The following is a 22,747-nucleotide window of genomic DNA, read 5'->3' as shown; positions in this document are numbered from 1 at the left end:
TGTCACCATTCAAGAAAGTAGTAACAATGTTTGATTGATGTTCATCCCAACCAAAATGAGCTGCCAATGTACATAGAAAATGCACAGTATTCATATGACAAGTGGGAGAAAAAGTCTCTTCATAATCAACACCTTTTTGCTGTACATAACCCTTTGCAACAAATCAAGCCTTATAGCGATCAATCTCACCATCCCGCTTGTGTTTGAACTTGTAATCCCACTTCGTAACAATGGCCTTTTTACCAAGAGGTGAATCACATAAAGTCCATGTGTCATTTTCTATAAGTGCTTCATATTATGATTGCATGGTAGCTATCTAATTTTCTAAATTCTGTTGGGGTATAAAGCCCAATGTGGTCGCCCAGGTAAGTGGGCGGGCCGCCAGGTATGCACACATATTCTTTTGTAAAAAACTAATAAGAACCCACTATGCTCTGTACATTACAACAGAGCGAGTTCACCATATCGCCGTGCTCTTCTTCTCGCACTCTCTCTCGCGTCGCACTTCCGCTTGTACTCCTTCAACTGGTATCAGAGCTCAGATCGAGGCTCGGGCAGCACTGCAGGAAGCTAGAGTCACCTGCTCAAATTGGAGTGAGATTCGACAGGCAAAGACACGGCCCCAAATCCTGTGGGAGAGCCTTAAGGGCTTGGTGTTCTCAGAATTTCATTTTGAGGTCATCTTGACTACTGTTCGGCTTCGACAAAGTTCTGCGCAGGCCATTTTCAACTACGTGGTCTCGACGGGTGCAGATCCGACTCTGCAAATTTGGCGTTTCGGCCTACGACTGCAGGTGCTGAGGATATCTGCACTTCCAGAGTGCTGATTTGTGGCTGTCTACACATCGAAGGACGGCTCACAGTTCTTGGAGGCGTGTCACATACGACACGGGTGCATCTACACACAGACTGTAGGCGACATCCACTAGTTCATCAGGTAGCTTGTGTTTGCTACTTGATATTCCAGATTTCATCTTGACATTGCAGGTACTTCCACATGGGATGTATTGTCAGAGATGATGTATGTCTGTTGAGGGTTTGCTGGCTGTGAGACACGCAGCAAACAACAGCCGCAGCGGTTACAGCATACAGTGGGAAATTTATGGATGTATGACTTTGTGGGAAGTCTATGTATTGTCAGATTTACTGCAGCCTTTGTTGAGGGTCGAGTGAGGTTTTATTGAGCTGGGGGATTCTCGAATGTTGAGATCCTTTCGGTGATACAAGTCTTGGATCGATCCCTCGAGCACCCTTAGATAGGCAGCTAGGATGTATTGACTGTGAGTTAGATAGTTGGGATTGCATCTTTGCTTTACTGCCGTTGAGGCATTGTCGCAGTCTATGCTTACAGGAAAGTGACAGGACAGTGAGAGACAGTACAGGTGCAGGACAGGTTTACCCACAGTTTACAGTGTTAGAGAGACAGTGGTTTTTTGAGCTGTTTTTTGGTCTATTTTTTGAGTACACCAGAGCCATTTTACAAAGGAGACTCTGCCGAAATTTATGCAGAATCTGAAGCTTTCTTGGTTCATTTGACAGGTTGATATTGGTTCAGAGGTCAGTTTACAGGGGAAACTCTGCCGAATTTTTCCCAGGAAAGTAAACTAATGTGAAGCGTAGCTATGGCTGGATCACATGACACTGCTCTTTACAATATCAAGAAGCTAGATGGAACCAATTTCCCATTGTGGAAGAAGCAGATTTGTCACGTGTTGGTACAAAAGAAGCAGATAAAACCTATAAAGCTCAAGGGGATAAAACCAGAAGATATGGACGTAGATGAATGGAGCGAAATGGATGAATTGGCACTTTCTACCATTATGCTGACTTTGGCAGAAAGCGTTTACTTCAATGTAGCAGACGAGATGTCGGCTTATCAAGCATGGACAAAGCTGAGTGATCTTTATGAGAAGCAGAGTGCAGCTTCACAGGTATACTGGATTAAGAAGCTTGTTGACTTGAAGATGAAAGAAGGGACCCCTATGTCCAATCATCTGAATGAATTCAACACCATCTACAGTCAGTTGTCAGCTCAAGGTGTCAAGTTTGATGAACCTGTTAGAGCTATGTTCCTGTTGATCACATTGCCCGAAAGTTGGGACACTTTTCGCACAGCTTTGAGTAATTCTGCACCTCCAGATGGTTTGACCATATCAGATGTAGAAGGCAGTCTGCTTACTAAAGAAACCAACAGAAAGACAATGGACAAAGGCAAAGGAACAGCCTTAGTTGTCAGGGGAAGGACCAAAGAAAAGTGCAAAGGTGGAAAGAGGGATCAATCTCGTAGCAAGCCCTGCAGTGCTAAAGGCAAGAGTGACATAGAATGCTACCATTGTGGCAAGAAGGGTCACATGAAAAGAGACTGCAGAGAATGGAAAGCAGAAAAAGGCAAAGAGAAAGCAGAAGACCATGGTGAGAAGAACAAGTCCTCAGTGAAGATTCAAGAAATAAATGTGACAAACACTGTTGCAGAGGATGACAGTCTAGTCTCAGGAGACATCTACTTCTTGAAGAATACAATGGACTCAGCTCTTCTTACAGCATCTGATGGACATGCACTGAGTGACTAGATTATAGACTCAAGGGCATCACTTCATGTGTCTCCAAACAAGGAGTGGTTTACCTCTTATGTGACCTAAAGATCATGTTCGGCTAGGCAATGGGTAGACATGTGAGATCTTAAGTGTTGGAGATGTTCAATTGAAGTTTCACAATGGCTCTTCTTTCACGCTGAAAAATGTGAGACACGTTCCCGCCATTACAAAGAGCTTGATCAGCACAGGTTTACTTGATGATGCTGGCTACGTCACCACTTTTGGACAAAACATGTGGAAGATATCCAAGGGTTCTATGATAGTAGCACAAAGAGTAAAGTCTGGAGGACTTTACATGATTTATGTATCAAATGTCTCTAAAAATGTAATCAATGTAACCGAGCAGCCGAACGTTTCTTTGTGGCATAGCCGGTTAAGACATATGTCCAAGAAGGGAATGGAAATCTTGTCTTGTTCTGGTTATTTACCTGGCTTTTCATTTAATGATTTTGAATTCTTTGAACATTGTCTGTATGGTAAGCAAACACAGTAGCCACATAAGCATAGAAGCAATAGAAGAGATACACAGTTGGAACTTGTTCATACTGATTTGTGTGGACCTATGCCTACCCTATCTCTAGGGGGAGCTTCTTACTTTATGACATTTATAGATGATTACTCGAGGAAAGTATGGGTTTACTTTGTCAAGCACAAGGATGAAGCATTTACTATTTTCAAAAACGTTTGTGACACTTGTGAAGAATCAGAGTGTCAAGAAGCTTAAATGCTTACGCACTGACAATGGTGGAGAGTATGTTTCAAAGGCCTTTCAGGACTTTTGTGAGTCAAAAGGTATAAAACGTGAACTTACTGCTCCTTACAATCCTCCTCAAAAGGTGTTGCTGAGAGGATGAATAGGACCATACAAGAGAAGGTCAGAAGTATGTTGTCTAATGCACAACTGCCAAATGGGTTTTGGGCTGAAGCTGTATCAACAGCTGTTCATCTTATAAATAGATCTCCTAGAAAGGTTTTGCAGAAAGATTCAGTGGTGGCAGAGATGGTATGGTCAGGCAAAATGCGCTCATACAAGCATCTCAGAGTCTTTGGCTGTGAGGCATATACTCATGTTCCAAAGGAATTTAGGAACAAACTTGAGCCAAAGAGTAGAAAGTGCATCTTTCTAGGCTATGGCAATTCTGGTGAGATGGGGTACAGACTTTGGGATCCCGAATCCAGAAAGGTTATCCGCAGCAATGATGTTCACTTTAATGAAGCCAAATATCATTCTAAACCAGAGAGGGTTGAGGAGATTAGAAGAGTTGTCTTCCAAGAAGATGGACCTGCACGTGCAAGACAAAATGTCAGGGCTCAAGAGGAGCAAGGACAGGATAGAGTGGAAGCACAGGTTGTGGCTGAGCCTGAGCCACCTATTGTGCATAGATCTGGACGTATCACGCGACCTCCTGATAGGTTTTTTCCATCTATGAACTATGTCATGTTGACTGATTGCAATGAGCCCTCATGTTACAAGGAAGCAGTACAAATGAAGGACTCCGGGAATTGGAAATTGGCCATGCAGTCAGAGATGACAGCTTTGCATAAAAACTAGATATGGAAGCTAGTTAAATTACCACAGGGCAAAAAGGCTCTACCTTGTAAATGGGTTTACAGGTATAAGATCACCGCTCATGATAGCCAGCCAAAGTACAAAGCAAGGCTTGTTGCCAAGGGCTTTAAGCAAGAACAAGGCATTGACTTTGATGAAGTCTTCTCTCTCCGGTGGTCAAGATGACTACATTGAGATGCTTTCTTGCATTGGGAAAGCAGTCACTCAATGGCTTTAGCACTTCAAAAGAAGAAGTAGTTTACAAAGGGATTAAACCCTTAATAGAGCTCCCGCCTTGCTTCACTCTCACCACCTCACACTCACCTTGTTGCATCAACTTCACACTATGAAATGTCTGTAGAAATGGCCTCCTTTTATAGGCCAAAAGGGCTGCCCTCTCTTATGAGAGGCAGCCATGTGTAGCCGCCCTTGTGCGAATAAGTCCAAATCGGACCCTCCAATCCGCCCATGTGTGGCCGCCCTTGAGAAGACACGTCCGCTTTTGAATTCGGCCACCAGCCACCAGCCACCGGCCATTGACTACCGGCCACCGGCCAACCGACCGGTTGTTTTCCGACCACTTTTCGGCCGCCGTCCGGCCATAATATTCCGGCGAAAAAGAATATTCCGGCGAGGGAAAAAAAAGTCTCGGGGACCTCCGCTCCCGAGGCCCCTAAAGTTGCCCCTGATTCTTGTCCGTGAAAATTTTGGTTTCTTGTGAGTGATTTTCCTTCACGCACGATGGCTTCTCCTCATAATGGGGGCCTTACAAATGTGCGCTTTTACCACAGAAAATTACAAGGGTAAATCAGGCTCCATACTTAACAATCTCCCACTTGGAGACTGATCTCCAAACCAAACCTGTGACTGCTTTCCATCCTGGCTTCTTATCCTTGAATGCTGATTGAAGATGAGCAAAAGCTCAACTTCTCCTTGTTGACTACCTTTGTAAACATGTCTGCAGGATTTTCACTTGTATGCACCTTTCCTAGCTTTAGCTGTCCCTCTTCCAAAAGAGTGCGTATGAATTGATATCTCACCTCAATGTGCTTTGTCCTTGAATGAAAGGCTGCGTTCTTCGCAAGATGGATAGCGCTTTGGCTATCACTATACAAGACACAATTGTCTTGTTTGAATCCAAGCTCTTCTAAGAGTCTGTGAAGCCACATAATTTCTTTGCTTGCCTCCGTCATTGCTACATACTCTGCTTTTGTGGTAGAAAGTGAAACCACTTTTTGCAGCTTTGAAGCCCAGCTTACTGCTGTGCCTCCAACCATGAACACATAGCCAGTAGTGCTCCTTCGAGTATCTTTGTCACCTGCCATATCTGCATCAGCATACCCTTCTAGAAAAATATCAGTTCCTCCAAAATACAAAGCATTTGTTGTTGTCCCTTTTAGATACCTAAGTATCCACTTCACAGCTTGCCAATGCTCTTTACCTGGGTTGTCCATGAACCTACTCACAACTCCCACTGCATGTGCAATGTCTGGCCTTGTCCAGACCATAGCATACATTAGAGAACCTACCGCTGCAGCATATGGAACTTTAGACATATAGGCTAGCTCCTCTTGTGTCTTTGGACACATATCCTTTGTTAGTTTAAAATGACCAGCCAAAGGTGTAGAAACTGGTTTTTCATTTTGCATTGCAAACCTTTCTAGTACCTTCTTGATGTAATCTTCTTGAGATAGCTTTATTGTCTTCTTCGTCCCGTCCCTTGATATTTTCATACCAAGTATCCTCTTTACAGCACCTAAATCTTTCATTGAAAAAGATTTAGACAGCTTCTCTTTTAGGTCTTTGATGTCCTGCATGTTAGCACTTGCAATCAACATGTCATCAACATACAACATTAGGATGATGAACTTCCCATCTCCCAAATTCTTCGTGTAGACGCAGTGATCCGAGTTGCATCTTGTGAATCCATGATCCAACATCCATCGATCAAACTTCAAGTACCATTGTCTTGATGCTTGCTTTAAACCATACAAGCTCTTCTTTAATCTGCAATCCATTTTCTCCTTACCTTTTACTTCATACCCCTTTGGTTGAAGCATGTAGATTTCCTCCTCTAAGTCACCGTGAGGGAATGCCGTATTTACATCCATTTGCTCGAGATTTAAATCATGAGCAGCCACAAGGCTTAAGACAAGCCCAATTGAGTTCATTTTTACAACAGGAGAAAATATTTCATTGAAGTCAATACCTTTCTTTTGAGAAAACCCTTTTACCACAAGCCTAGACTTGCACCTTTTCTTCCCACCTTCTTCTTCCTTTAGCTTGTACACCCATTTGTTTTGAAGTGCCTGCTTACCTTTAGGCAACTCAACCAACTCCCATGTTTGGTTGCGATGTAGTGAGTCCATCTCCACTTGCATGCTCTTCGTCCATTCTTCTTTGGATTCATGTTGCATAGATTCTTCGTATGATTCCGGATCTCCAGAATCTGAGATCAAGAGATGGTTGAAGGAAGGAACAAACCTTTCTGGAGGTCTACTTGCTCTTGTAGATCTTCGGGGAATAGGTTGAGGCTCCTCATTTGGTTGACGTTGTTGCACATTGTCACCGTTTGCAGTCCTTGAGTCTTCACCGTCCTCAATCTCCATGTACTCATCACCTGTTTCTTTTGTTTGTTTTCTTTCCAAGTAATCTTTGTACATATTTTTTTCGCTAAAAATTACATCCGTACTCCTTAAGATTTTACCATCTTCAGGATTCCATAGGCGATACCCAAAGTCACCTTCTCCATAGCTAATGAAGAAACACTTTTTGGACTTTGCATCTAGCTTTGATCTTAGGCTTCTATCTATGTGCATGAAAGCCTCACACCCAAACACTTTGAGAAAGGCATAATTCACCGGTTTACCTGTCCATGCCTCTTCTGGAACTCTCCCATCCAATGCCGTTGAGGGTGGCCGGTTGATTAAGTACACAGATGTACTTACAGCTTCCGTCCAAAGCTCAAGCGGTAGGCCTGCATGTAGCCGCATGCTTTGTGCTCGCTCCATGATTGTCCTGTTCATCCTTTTCAAAATCCCATTTTGTTGAGGTGTCCTTGGGGTTGTCCTTTGCCTCCGAATGCCATTGCTAGCACAAAAGCTTTCAAAAGCTTGGCTGCAATATTCACCTCCATTGTCGGATCTGAGGCATTTAACCTTGGTACCTGTTTCATTCTCCACAAAGGCTTTCCACCTTTGAAATATGGAAAATACATCGGATTTATTCTTCATGACATAAACCCATGTTTTCCTAGTCGCATCGTCTATGAATGTTACATAGTACAATGAGCCACCAAGTGATGGTGTACTTGCAGGACCCCAAACATCAGAATGAACCAACTCAAGTTTTTTAATTTTTCTTTCATTTCTTGATTTTTGAAATTTTACCCTCTTTTGTTTACCATAAACACAATCTTCACAGAACTCTAAGTCCACTTCTTTCAAACCTGGTAGAAGCTTCTTTGTTTGAAGGATTTGCATTCCTTTGGCACTCGTATGTCCAAGTCGATAGTGCCACACCGCACTATCAACTTCTGTAGTTGCTGCACAAGCTGAAGGTTGCGTGCTAACAATACACAAGTAAAGTGTACCGACCTTTTCTCCCTTGGCAACCACCAAAGATCCCTTTGAGATCTTCCACCGTTTGTTTCCGAATGCAATGTTGTGACCTTCATCGTCCAATTGTCCTGTAGAGATCAAATTTTTGCGAAGAGAAGGAACATGCCTAACATCTTTAAGCTTCCATTCATTTCCGTTAGCAGTTTTGATAGAAACTGTACCTTTGCCGACAATCTCACAATGTCATCATCTCCCAAGTATACATACCCAAAATTACCTTTGGTGTAATCTTGGAAATGTTGCTTGTGTGGTGTCGCATGGAATGAAGCCCTGGAATCTACTATCCAGGAATTAGACACATTGTCTAATGAGAGAATTAGAGCATCTTGCTCTACTTTACCTACCACATTGGCCTCCGATGTTCGCTTGTTGTCTTGAGACTCAGTCTCCTTCTTCTTCTTGGACCAACAATCCTTCTTGACGTGGCCCTTCTTGCCGTAGTTCCAACATTCAAGAACTTACTTTGTGCATGACTTGCTCCGTCTTGAGCGATCATGACCCTTTTGGATTTTGAACCTCTCCTTACGCCTTCCTCTTGTTTCCACTGACAATGCAGCACTTGATGATTCTCCTGTGCTTCTCCTTCGTATTTCCTCGCTTAGGAGAACACCCACAACATCATCAAACTTAAGAGTATTTGTACCAGAGATAGAATTACTTACAGCCATCACAAGGCTGTCCCAACTATCCGGTAGAGATGATAGTATAAGGAGAGCTTGCACTTCGTCATCGAAATTGATTTTCACCGATCGAAGTTGACTTATGTTTGTGTTAAAGTCATTTAGGTGTTCTGCATTTGAACCATTCTCTGCCATCTTTAGATTGAACAAGCGCTCCATAAGAAATACCTTATTGGATGCTGATGGTTTCTCGTAGAAGTCGTCAACTGACTTCATCAAGTCCTCCGTGGTCTTCATCTCCGAAACATTGAAGGCCACCGTTGACGCCAAGATTAACCGGATTGTTCCCAGTGCCTTTCGATCAAGGATAATCCATGCTTCATCTGCCATTGTTGCGGGCTTCTTCGCAAGACCGCCTAGTGGCAAATAGAAGTCCTTCTGGTAGAGATAGTCTTCAATCTGCATCTTCCAATGTTGGTAGTTTTTGCCGTTGAACTTCTCAATCTTGAGCTTCCCTTCCTCCACCATAACTCCCACTCAATTCAAGGAATCCTTTCCTTGAGATAATTTAGCTACGAGCAAACCTTGCTCTGATACTAGTTGTTAGGAAATAAGACGTAGCTAAATAGATTTTTGAGTAGATTACTTAATGGAGAGAGATAGATTTCACACACAAGAGATTATAGAGTAGAGAGAGAGAGAGAGAGAGAGAGAGAGAGAGAGTACACACGATATACGTGGTTCACCCAATGTGGGCTACGTCCACGGGAAAGCAGCCACTCAATGGCTTTAGCACTTCAAAAGAAGAAGTAGTTTACAAAGGGATTAAACCCTTAATAGAGCTCCCACCTTGGTTCACTCTCACCACCTCACACTCACCTTGTTGCATCAACTTCACACTATGAAATGTCTGTAGAAATGGCCTCCTTTTATAGGCCAAAAGGGCTGCCCTCTCTTATGAGAGGCAGCCATGTGTAGCCGCCCTTGTGCGAATAAGTCCAAATCGGACCCTCCAATCGGCCCATGTGTGGCCGCCCTTGAGAAGACAAGTCCGCTTTTGAATTCGGCCACCGGCCATTGAATTCGGCCACCAGCCACCGGCCATTGACTTTCGACCACCGGCCACCGGCCATTGAATACCGGCCACCGGCCAACAGACCGGTTGTTTTTCGACCACTTTTCGGCCGCCGTCCGACCATAATATTCCGGCGAAAAGGAATATTCCAACGAGGGAAAAAAAAAGTCTCGGGTGCCTCCGCCCTCGAGGCCCCTAAAGTTGCCCCTGATTCTTGTCCGTGAAAATTTTGGTTTCCGGTGAGTGATTTTCCTTCACGCACGATGGCTTCTCCTCATAATGGGGGCCTTACAAATGTGCGCTTTTACCACAGAAAACTACAAGGGTAAATCAGGCTCCATACTTAACACTACTCGCCCAAACATTGCATTTGCAGTGGGAGTAGTAAGTCGATACATGTCAAACCCAGGCAAGAAACATTAGGAGGCAGTGAAAGGAATATTGAGATACCTGAAAGCTACAAAGAGTATGCGTATATGCTATGGGAGTCAAGAGCTAAGTGTAAATGGTTTTACAAACTCGGATTATGCAGGTGACTTAGACAACCGAAGGTCTACGTCAGGGTATGTCTTTACATTGGCTGGTGGAGCAGTATCATGGCGTTCTAGATTACAAGATTGTGTTACTAAGTCTACTACAGAGACTGAATATGTTGCAGCATCAAAGGCATGCAAAGAATCAATTTGGCTCAATCGACTAGTAACAGATTTGGGAATCAAAGAAGAGATGCCTGTGTTATATTGTGATAGTCATAGTGCTATACAATTGGCTCGCAATCCAGTTTATCACTCAAAGACAAAGCATGTGGATGTGAAGTATCACTTCATCAGGGAAATGCTCGAGGATAAGCAAATTCAGCTTGTCAAAGTTTCTCTGATCGAGACAAAGAAGTTTCTAGCACAATTGGTGGAAGAGCTAAAAAAGACATCCAATTACCGGCGGAAGGTCTTATATAGAGCATTCATGAAGTTTATGCACTTCTTGAGGAAATCCATTTTCTCACAAGGCAAGGTGTTCATGTCGAATCTTTGCTAATGAGAACCTCAACAATGTGTACTTGACAACAATCTACAGAAGCAGTGGGGTGGAGTTCCCTATTTAAAGTATGTCACCTTCACCACTCAACCAAATTTACTCCAGCAGTAGAAAGAGTAGCCCCAGGTGCTTGTGCTAGTGCAAAAGAAATTGGCATTTTTTTCACACCGGCCAGCATTGCATCCTTAGTTGGCTGAGGTTTGGCCACATTGAGTGGTTTGTTGATTATTTAACATGGCATATTGTTAAGGTGGGTTCCTACCCAACCTTGATGCAAGGCAATTTGCATGGTGCCATAATCACTCATAATTCACTCGTTCTGCAACTATTGCCAACTTATCTCGAGGACCCATTTCTCAAAGTTGCAACACAACACAGTAGGGAAAATTTGGACTCTCAAAGGAGCCTTATAAGGATGTTTGACTTTGCCTCTCTTGTCCAAAGTGGGCAATTCGATGAAGTACATAAATGCTTTGTCAAAACCCTATCCACCAACAAATCATTGGAAAGATCCTAGAAAGTAGGTTCTAAATCCCCAAACTCTGAAAAATTTGGAGTTGATTTGTAGAAGTTATGGCCTCTCCATTGAAGCTGAAATGTGGGGAGAGATTCCATTTATAAAATGGAGCTATCACATCAAAAAATGGAATCTTCAAGAATATAAGGAATCTGATGGCATGCTATATATGAATGGATAGATCTCGATGAGTACATTTTAAATCCAAAAGGTTTGACAAGTTTTGATTTCATTTGTACCTTTGGATGGGAGAAAATATTGGCGACTCTTGACATCTACGTAAATGAGGTGATCAATACTACATTTTGCAACAAAGATGGTTACAATATACGACCCTTTCTAATGATATCCACTACCCATGAAAACCAAAAACATTTTTGAAACAATTAAGATGGAACAAACAAGCAATTGTAAACGAATAGTGGACAAAGTTTCCATACAAGACCTTTCACACGATGATGAGGATGAACACCATGATAGTGATGAATTAGAAAACAATGTGGAAGACAAAGTCTCAAGTGGTTCGGAAAAAAAAATACAAAAAAACAAACTGAGCCAATTTTCTACAAGTTCCCTAACCAAAAAAACGAGGAGACAAAAGCAATATTACAGGAGGTGAACTAAGAAACAATAGAAAAAAATTACGAAACCCATGAAATTGAGAACCAAAATGCAATATCTGATGCTAGTATGATCAGATGATTGTGTCCATGACAAAATCACACAAAAGCCCTTGAAGTTGACTAGTTTTTTGGCAAACTCAATGAAACAAAGCAAAAAACAATCAAAAGACAAGACCAGAAAACCACCAACAATGTCAAAAATTAAACGTAAAAGTGAATATCAAAAGTTAAAAAAACGGACATTGAAGGAGGTTTGGACTACAAAAATGGAAAGTGAGGGAGACTCTTTAAAAAATTCAATGCACCCTCTTATTATAAAAAATACACAATTCAGGACCGATGTGTTATGGTGGAGCAGCCGATCCGAGAGTCTAAGGAGCCGAGAACATCGTATGATTCGATGGATATGAAAATGCAAAGAAAATTGATTTGACAAAACCAGGGGAAGAACCAAGCCCAACTTACATAGGCACAAATCTTACCAAGGAAGAGGAATAGCTATTTATAGCTACCCTCAAACAATATTAAGATGTGTTTTCCTGGTCATACAAAGATTTGAAAAGGGTAGATCCTAGTATTTGCCAACACACGATACCCCTAAATAGTGATTCTAAACCATGCCAACAACGTCCATACACTTACAATGAAACCTTTGCGAATAAAATTAAGGAAGAGATAGATAAACTGAAATTGGTAGAGTTTATCTATGAGATTGAACATAGGGAGTGGATGCCACCACTTGTAGTGGTGCCTAAAAATAATGATAAATTATGAGTGCATAAATCCCAAACAAGTGAACACTGCTACAATCAGATACAACTCTCCATTACCTATCATCAATCATGTGATTGAAAGGGGTTGCTGAAAAGAAAGCCTACAACTTTTTAGATGGCTTTTCAGATCTCTCTCAACAAACATACTCCCCACAGATAATCAAACTTCACTCCAACATCAGACTCATCAGAGAACATAGTCATACAACATTCAGACAGAGCAAAGTTAGAGCAAAGAAGAAGATTAGACACAGTAAGGAAACTCCATTGATCAAAAGCTTAGTTAGATCTCAACTCTTGTGTGTTTGTTACCCACGCCTTCTACCATAAAAAGAGTTACAACTGTCTAACTGAATGTTCTTGGCATACATATTTGACTGAGCAAAATCTGACCTAACCATATTCCGACTAAGACTAGTTTTGACCAGCATTACATAACCCAATTGAGCACTATTCTGATCATTCTATTACCCTTTCAACACATGGCACGTCCTGGTGGTGGATTTCAAAGAAATCTGACATGGATTCACATATCCCTTGATCCAAAACAAAGTATGACCAAAACAGTTTCAAAAATTACATATTCTACTCAGTCTATAAATGCTAAAGCATTCTTCACTTCTCAATAGCTTCAAAAACATCACCACCTGCAACTGCATCAAAAGAAAGATCCACCTGTTGAGAATTTTTATCAACTTGGAAGTTGGATTGTAGAATTTGCTAATTCAATATCATGTAGCTCTAATTCAACATTCACTTTCTGCTCTAATTCTTGACCTTTCATCTCCTGTAATGGTTTTGTTGAACATTGAGCTAAGTCTGATTTTTGCTGCTCCTCTTCAACTACCACCTTCTCCTTCTGTTTTGCTTTTAGTTCTTTGACCTACTTAATCCAATTCTCTGTTTGCTTCTTGAGCTATTCCACCTCCATCATCAAGTTAGCTTCATGTGTGCTGACAAAACCAATTTTGACCATTTCATAGAGGTGCTTCAATACAACGGTCAATCTCTCCTTCATTGTTGTCCGTGCTTCTTGCATTGTACTCTTCAATTGCTGCTTAAGTACTTGTACATCCCCTTCTGACATCAATACTCCATTGATATCTAGCTCCTCTTGATTCAAAACCTGCTTCTCCATACCCAACAAAGGTTTAAGCCTCTATTCAGACATCATATTTTGAACCTGCAAATCTACATTTCTCTTGGACAATTGCTCCAGCTCATGGTTCACTTTTCCTTCGAGAGTCATTGTCCATTCGAACATCCCCAAAGACATTTTGACCTTTTCTATTTCAACCTTATGCTGCATCTCATGTTTATGCTTCAACTTTAAATTTTCCATCTCCAAATTCAAATTCTGCACAATGTCAAGTTTTTCTTGCAATAATACCTCTGCATTCCCTGATTTTAACATGGACTGCACTTGATTGTCCAACTGTGTTTGCTTCTTGCTCAAAAACTATTGAACCTCTCCTAGCATGTGTTTAGACATCCCTACTATCTTCAATGATAATACCCCGTTGCACCTTCTTGACAGTGCTTGCTTCAAAGTTCAGTTGTCTTACTGCTTTGAACACTTTTGAATCCACTTTTCTTTCCTTTGAGAGTGTGAACTCCTTTCCCAATTTAGTTGTTGGTGCCTTCTCATTAGACGTAATGATTGGAGCCTCCAATTTCTTCATAGATTCACTCATCTTTGTATTTTGTACTGCCTTCAATGCTTCCTCCTCTGAATATCCTGCTTGTACCAAAAACCTAAAGGAAGACATTTTTTCCTGATTTTCCTACACATCTTCTGGCAACTCTACCTTTTGACTTGAATCCTCATAATCCTTCAACACCTCTGTTTTGCTCAACAATCCTACACCTGTCTTCTCATTTGCACCCTTATGTTCACCCAAGGATTTGTTTGATAAAGTGAACATAGCTGCTAAGAATGTTGACAATCTGTTGCAATTCTAAGCCTTTCTTTTGTCTAACATGTAAACCTCAGCTATAATTTTATCATAGAGCCAATTTGCCCAATTTACTTGACCCCCCTGTTCTGCAAAACATAATGGTCCATAATTTTCCTTTGACATATAGTCAAACTTGATGAGAAAGCATAATCTTCTAAATACCATTTGAGTTGTTCTCTCCTGGCATAATTTACATTCTTCAGCATGTAATACTTCCTAATACCCTTTGTAAGCCCAAAATCCTTTCTCAACATAGCTTCAGAAGACTTAGGGATTGTGAGGATACCCTTCAGTGGCAAACTAAATACTTGTAAAATCGATTCCGGGTTAAAAGCTACTGTGCTTGAAATCATACCTCTAGTTTTCCGGAGAATATCTAGTTGGGATTTTGTATAGTAGTTAAATTCCATTCCTCCCATGGTAGTGTTTCAAATGCAACAGTCCTACCTTTTCTAACCATGCCACATTGGACTCTAGTGTCAAGTCTAAAAATACCTTAAAATCCATAAAAGGATCCATCAATTACTGGTGCAGTTTTGCTGTTATGGGGAGGGTGTCTGCAGCCGCTTCTTCTTCTCCTAAATCTTCCTCCTCCTTAGGGCTACTGATGTCGACTATCGCACTTGTCCCTTGTGATGCAGCCTTCTTGGAGGTTCATCAAGCTCCAGCTCGGGTTTCATGGCAGTGTTAGACTTCCCTCTCACCATAGCTTGAGGCATGTGTAGGGTGGGTCTGTACTTGAAGAAGAATGGTGACAACATAAGAAAGTATAAAGCTCGATAGAGTTGATGGTTGGCACCTTTGGGTAGTGCACCTTGCTTTTCACTCAAGCCAAATAGTACGTGTTGCGTTATAATTTCAGCAAATGGAAAATCATCCCGCTTTTTGAAATAAATCTTCAAATCTGCCTTTAAAAATCTGACCCAAAAATATCCGATCAATAAAATTCCGACCTCAGCTATTCCAAAAATCCGACTTGATCATTTTGAACTCGGATTTCTTTGTCCTGTTAGTAAACTACTATGCATTGTACAATTAACCTCTTCAATGTCGTTGGTCATCCTCTTTTGAAATTGATGAGCTCCAAACTTGCTTCCGTGACCACTTTCTGCAAACTCTTCTGGTTGAACCAATCCTGCTAAAGGCCATTCCAAATGGGGTGGTTTCCTTTTAAATTTCTTTAATGTAAAACCATTAACAGGTTTCTCAACTCTGGTACCAAAAAGATCAGCAACAATGTTAACTGTACCAAATCCTGGACAATCTTATGTGGACCAATATACCTCAAAGTTAACTTGCCCAGATGCGGCCCTAATATGGAGTTATACAACATCACCCAATCTCCAAAGTGGAAAACTTTAAACTTAACATTCATACTCACCCAAGATTTCCTCCTTCTCTGAATCACTTCAGATATATATGAACTGATCAACCTGTCCTCTTCTAACTGCATCAAATATTTGCTCTTGTACCTAATTGACAATTTGGGACTCATCTTTTCTGCAGTTACTCTAAGGCTTGGAACCACAAATTCCATAGGGACCACAACTTCCAAACCATACACTAATTTGAATGAAGTCATACCTGTGGTGACCTTAAAAGCTATTCTAAAGGACCACAATGTTGAATCAAGTTTCTGATCCCAATCCTTCTTGTTGTCTTGAACAATTTTCTTCAATATCTTTACTAAGGTCTTATTTGTGCTTCCAACCTATCCATTAGCTTGAGGATGATAAGCTGTGGACTCTTTATGCATAATAATATGAGTTTTTATTAATTCAAAAATCACCTCATTTAGAAAATGGCTTCTTCTATCACTCACCAAATCCACAGGACATCCAAACCTGGTCATGATGTTATGATAAAGAAATCTGGCTACACTCTGAGCTTTATTGTCTTTTAGAGCAATAGCTTCAACCCACTTGGTACAATAATCTGTAGCCACCAAAATGTATTTACATCCTTTACTTTAGTAAAGGGTTTGACAGGTCCAACAAAGTCCATTCCCCACTTTTGAAATGGTTCAAGAGGTAATATAGGATGATCAGACATTCTATCCCCAGAATTTGGCTGACCCAACTTTTGAAAAATCACACAGCTTCTAGCATGCTCATGGGCATCCTTCAATACAGTGGGCCACCACAATCCAGCTTGCAACACCTTCTTACGTGTTATATCACCTGAAAAATTTCCTCCTGCTGTTCCTGAACGAGCTTCTTGCAAAACAGCCCTTTGTTCAAAATCTGGAACACATCTTCTAATGAATTGATCAATCCCTTTCTTTACAATGCTCCTGCTATCACAAAATATGGTCTACTTTCTAAAGCAAACTTCCTTCGCTGATCACCTGAAAATCCCATTGGCATTGTACCATCTGTCAAAAATGTTAACATCTGTTCATACCATGATTCAGAGATTGTATTCAGAACTTCAAACAAATCATCATTAGGTAGGCCATCTTGAACACTTGTTGGTTCTTCTCCAGTATCGATTCTACTCAAGTAATCAGGAATGGTGTGCTCTTTGCCAGGAGTGTGAACAATTACAAAGTCAAATTCCTGTAACAATAACATCCATCTTGCTAATCTTCCAGTCAGTAATGGTTTCTTAATCAGGTAAAGCAATGCTTGATGATCCACATGAAAAATAACCCTCTTGCTCAGCAAATAATGTCTAAATTTGGCTAAATTATATACCATGCCAAAAGCTTATCTTTTTGTCATAGCATAGTTCCTTTCAGCTGATGTTAACACCCTACTAGCATAGTAGACAGGTCGGAACCATCCCCTGACTTTTTCCTGCATGAGGACAACACCAATAGCCATATCCAATGCATCAACAAATACATGGAAAGGTAAGGACCAATCTAGAGGTTGTAATATCGGTGCTATTGACAACATCTTTTTTAACATCTGAAATCAGCTAGCTCTCCTCAGGTTCTCACTCTTCTTTGTTAGATGAGTAAGAGGTAGACAAACATTGGCCAAATATCTGACATATCTAGCATGTCATCGCACCTGACCAACAAATCTGCTAACTTCCTTCACATTCTCTGGGGCTTTTTCTCTTTTGATGACTTCAATCTTGTTCTCATCTATGGACATCCCTTCATGAGAAACTACGTGCCCTAAAAGTACTCCACTTTTGACAGCAATAACACTTTTAAAAGGATTCAGGCACATCATGAATTGTCTACGCCTTTCAAAACATAACCTCAAATGCTTTAGATGAAGTTCCTTCTTTCCAAATACTGAAAAATCATCCACAAAAACTCTCATGAAATCCTACAAATAGGGTTCAAATGTCTTGTATGCTGTAAAATTGAATGAGGGTGGTCCATTTTTGAGTCCAAAATTCATAATTGTAGATGCAAAAGCACCCCATTCTATTGTAAATGTTGTTTTGTCTTGATCCTTTTCAGCAATGTGAATCTGATTATACCCTGAAAAACCATCCAAAAAGCTATACATTTCTTTCCCTGCTACAAGATCCAATATGGCATCACAAAATGGCATTGGAAAAGGATCTGTAATAGTGGCTACATTCAACTTTTTGTAATCAACACAAACTTTGATTTTTTCATTTTTCTTGGGTACGACAATGATTGGTGACAACCATGTAACCTCATGAATTGGTTTGATAAACCCAACAGCTAATAGCTTATCAATCTCCTACTTTACATGTTTTGAAAAATTTGGATTCATTCTATACCTTTGTTGCAAAATCGGAACGTCATCCTCCTCTAGATTGATGTGATGCTGATGTAAGCCAGGATCTATAATTTTTGTCTTCTGTGAAGTTGATAACAATCCCTAATGGTGAGGTACTTGCCAATGAAAATGGTGGAACCTTCAGTTGAGCTCACGCTTGAAGAAACCATAGTGCTTGAAGGATGCTCTTACCTTGGAGACTCTCTAGTAAAATGTGTAATCCATTTACAATAGCACTATTAACACATCATCTCTGAATACATTTCAAAATTATTATTCTTAGAATGCAATGCAAAGTGGGAAGGAGAGTTTTCTCTTTACGTGAAGCTCCTCTTCACCGGGGTGAAGCCCCTCTTCACAATAAAGAAGTAGTGTCCTTTTCTCTTTGGATGCTCGAAAGAAGCCTTCAATACCTTGAAGATCTTCCTTTTGTTTGAGTTGAAGGACTTTCAAGCTGATGCAAAATTTGAATGTTCCTTTTGATGCTTTGAACTTTCTTTGAATGCTTTGGAGGATTTTCTTGGAGAAGTCCTTAAAACTCCACTTTGAATAGCCTTGGAGCTTTTAAATGCTTGATTTTTTGGCTCAGTGGGAGCAAGCCCTAAAAGGGAAGATTGACTTCTACTACAACTGTGGAAAGTTTCCCTAAGCAAGGAGCTTAGTGGTCCTTGAGCTATGGGGCTCTGGGATCACCACCTTGGGGTTTGAAGCTTGGGAATCTGGTGAGTAGTATGGCCTTTCAGTGTCGCGGGAACTTGGTCTCTACAAGCACGAACCCAAGTTGATTCTTGGGAAGATTTGAGCGTGCTTGTGAAGTTTGTGCGCAAGGAGAAAAAGATTCAGTGTGGGAATGATAGCTAGGAGACCCGCAAAGACGCTGAACCCATTTGGATTTCAATCTCAAATCCGCCCAGCTTCCTCGATTGCTAAAATTGGGATATCGACCCCGAGACCTGCGGGTCCCTTCAATGCCTAAAGATAGATGAGCCAACCACATGAACTTGCTCATTTGGTTGTGTGTGAGAAAGAAACAGTATGACTTTACACTTACTTTCGACATAGTGCACACACACACACACACACACACACACTCACGAGAACTGGTATGGTAGCTTCGCAGAGTGGATTCGATGACTCATCATCAGATTGTTGACAAAAATCAACGATCAACGTTAAAAAGTCGAGTACCCCACCCGGGTTCGGTTCATCCAGTCGCTATTTTCTTTTAATGGCGGAGGCAGAACAGGCGCAGTACGACAGGGAGTGGATTTGTAATCTTGGGTAAGGGAAGGGTTTGATTGCGTGCTTGACAAGGCTTTCGCACAACAACTTCTCTGGCGCTCTCTCCTCCATTGCGGCACCCTTTCTTTCATGGCTTAACGTTTCAAACAACAGCCTTTCAGGCAGCCTCCCGATGGGTATCGGCCAATGCAGGACTCTTAAACATCTTAACATTTCCTTTAATCAAGGAACTGGCGAAATACCTCTTAAAGCCTTCTTATTATCTACCTTGAACCTCACAACTGCCATAGCTGGTAGTTGCTCAGACCTAACTCTGTTAGATCTCTCTAAAATTTTTATAACAGGCCCAATTCCCACATCCCTCAGCTCCTACCAAAGCTTGCGCCATGTCAACATCTTCTTGAACTCCTGGAAATATTCCCACCATCTTCAACCAGCTAGTAATCCAAGAGGTGCTTTCCGTCTCCAAAAACAATCTCACAGGCGCAATACTACCCGATTTTGGGGATTCTTTACACCAGCTTAAGAAGCTGGATCTTTCGGCAACAAGAAGAAACAAGATAATCCCAATTTCCGGCTCTGCATAAGCTTGTATTGAGCTTCAACAAGTTCACGGGGCCTCTTCCTGCATCCCTCCCCAACTCCAGTAGGTTAACGGTACTTGAACTCAGTGCAAATGCCTTCACAAGAAGTATTCTTGGCAAGATCTGTGGTCCTTCGCTCCGCAGATTGCTATTAGCAGACAATGATTTGTCTGGGGTGGTGCCCTTGGAGAGCTGCAGTAGCCTTGCTGCAATAGATGTCAGTTGCAACTTTATGACTTGTGCCTTCCCGACACCGCTACCGGCTATGCCTAACATGAGAGAGATGGTTATGTAGGGCAACTTTATTGAACAGGAAATCCCCATTGACATCCGCGGCGCAACAAGGCAATTATGGCTACTGGTGCTCAACCTCAAACTTATCAATGGCACCATCTCGCCCACCCTCTCAAACTGCAGCAGCCTAAAGTAGCTAACTATTTCAAATTCAAACAACCGTCTCACAAGGTACATTCCGCCGGAGCTGGGGCTTATGCCAAGAATCAATTTTCTGTATCTCAACAACAATTCATTGTCGGGCACAATACTGCCTACACTTGGGAACTCCAGGTATCTATCGTGGGTTGATCTCAGCGGCAACGAGCTAGATGGTGCCGGTAAGGTGGTTATGCGACACCGAAAGCTTTTTGTGGTAAGGAAAATATTTCATTATACTTTCTTTGGATTGAAGGGAGCTTTGAACTAAAATAAACTTTGGACTAAAGGGAACTCTTTCTCCTTGGATGGGAGAGAACTACCCTAGGCTAGGAAGCCACCTCACCTTAAATTGAAGGGAGCTAAGCTTTTTAGTATCCTTTGGACTGAAGGAAGCTGGCAAGAAAGCTTTCCTTTGGTTTGGGAGCTACTTTTCTTTGGACTGAAGGAAGCTCCTGATGTCTTATCATGTTACTTTGGACTGAAGGGAGCTAAGCTATTTAGTATCCTTTGGACTGAAGGAAGCTGGCAAGAAAGCTTTCCTTTGGTTTGGGAGCTACTTTTCTTTGGACTGAAGGAAGCTCATGATGTCTTATCATGTTACTTCGGACTGAAGGGAGCTCTTTCATTGATGTCTTATTATGTTAATTTTGACTGAAGGGAGCTCTTTCATTGATGTCCTCTTATCATGTTAATTTGGACTGAAGGGAGCTCTTTCATTGATATCTTATCATGTTAATTTGGACTGAAGGGAGCTGCTCTCTTCTCTCTTGTTAGACTAAAATAAACTTACTTTTTATCCCATACCACAGAAAGCATCCTGCCCTTCTTTTGTGGTCCTTCTCTCAAGAAGTTGCTGCTTGCAAATAATGAATTGTCTGGGGCAGTGCCCTTGGATGGTTTAATCTTGTCACATTAGATATCATAATTTTGTGAATGGCAAAGCCACTGCCCGTCTTGCCTTACCTGTAGGAAGGAGTGGGCCAATCTCATTTCATTGAGGGAGAAGACCTGACATCTGCTCAGCGACAAGCCAACTATGGTTGCTGGTTCTCACCTTTTCAACGGCACGGCACAATTCTACCCACCTTGGAAAACTGCAGCTTAGAGTAGCTCGCTGTCCTCACAAGCAACCTCTTTACATCACAGGCATCATTCCTTTAGTGGTCTCATGCTGGCGAATCAATTACTTGCATCTAGGCCCTTGTCCGGAACCATCCCGCCCACCCTCTCAAACTGCAGCAGCCTAGAGTGGCTAACTATTTCAAACAACCGTCTCACAAGTTACATTCCGCCGGAGTTGGGGCTTATGCCAAGAATCAATTTTCTGCACCTTGGCAACAATTCGTTATCAGGCACAATTCCACCCACACTTGGAAACTGCAGGTATCTGGTGTGGTTGGATCTTAGTAGCAATGAGCTAGAGGGCATCATCCCCTGCGAACTGACCGAGCAAGCAGCGAAGGTGATAAAAGGAACGCTCAGCACTGGTTTGCGATTCGGGTATTTTAAGTATCTGTACGGAGATCTATGCACAGAGTATGGCTTGGGTTCAGTGCTTACAATGAGAAGAGTTCACCTTTTAAGGCAAAGAAAAATTCTAAACTTCCAGAGCAGAGATGCAACCTTAGCATTTCTATGCAGACATTGCACCATACTACATCCCTAACCCTCCAGGATCTAGTGAAGGCAGCCTAACATTCTTTGATGTTAGCCAAAACAAGCTTACAGGCACTATTCCAGAGGACTATGGTAGCCTAATCTACACCCAGGTGCTTTCATTATTACATAACAACCTCATTGGCACCATCCCTTTCAGCCTAGGCAACCTGGTCCAATGCTCCAAAAACCACCTAGACCATAACCACCTTCAAGGAGGCCACCAAGGGCTTCTGTGAAGAGGCCAGGATAGGCAGTGAAGGCTTTAGCATAGTCTACAAGGCCACCTTAGACGATCAAACTATGGTAGCGGTTAAGAAGCTCATCCATAAGATTGATGAGAAGGGTGAGCCAAGAGATTTCCAACCAAAGATAAAACAATAGGGAAAATCAAGCACCCTAACCTCGTCTCTTTGTGGGGTTATTCTCAGACAGACAATGAAAGGTTGCTCATCTATGAGTACATGGAAAATGGCAGCTTGTATAAGTAGCTTCATGGCACGACCTATGAGTACATGGAAAATGGCAGCTTGTATAATTCATGGAAACAAAAAAAAAAAAGATGATCTCAATGGCCAGCTTGCAGCTACAATAGGGCTTAGCTGGGAAAGCAATTAGCTCATAATAGCTTCAGGAAAGTATCCTGTTAGCCTATTGTCACTCAGATTCAATACTTCAAGAGAGAAGCACTTTGCAAGAGAGGCCCATAAAAGAATTTGCCAATACTAGGATTAAGCATATGATCACACAAGTTGT

The 22,747-nt window shown here is 41.6% G+C and overlaps 2 pseudogenes; one reads left to right on the top strand and one right to left on the bottom strand.

Annotated features, from left to right (window-relative positions):
* Positions 1–12,975: 12,975 nt before the first annotated feature.
* LOC147446504 (uncharacterized) lies at positions 12,976–14,331 on the bottom strand (annotated as a pseudogene).
* Positions 14,332–19,302: 4,971 nt separating this feature from the next.
* LOC147446503 (serine/threonine-protein kinase BRI1-like 1) lies at positions 19,303–22,230 on the top strand (annotated as a pseudogene).
* Positions 22,231–22,747: the final 517 nt, after the last annotated feature.

Source organism: Adiantum capillus-veneris, chromosome 12, assembly GCF_014529385.1.
Source record: "Adiantum capillus-veneris isolate H3 chromosome 12, ASM1452938v2, whole genome shotgun sequence".
NCBI lineage: Eukaryota > Viridiplantae > Streptophyta > Polypodiopsida > Polypodiales > Pteridaceae > Adiantum > Adiantum capillus-veneris.
The sequence above is the reverse complement of the archived record's forward strand: the minus strand, read 5'-3'. Positions and strand labels throughout refer to the sequence as shown.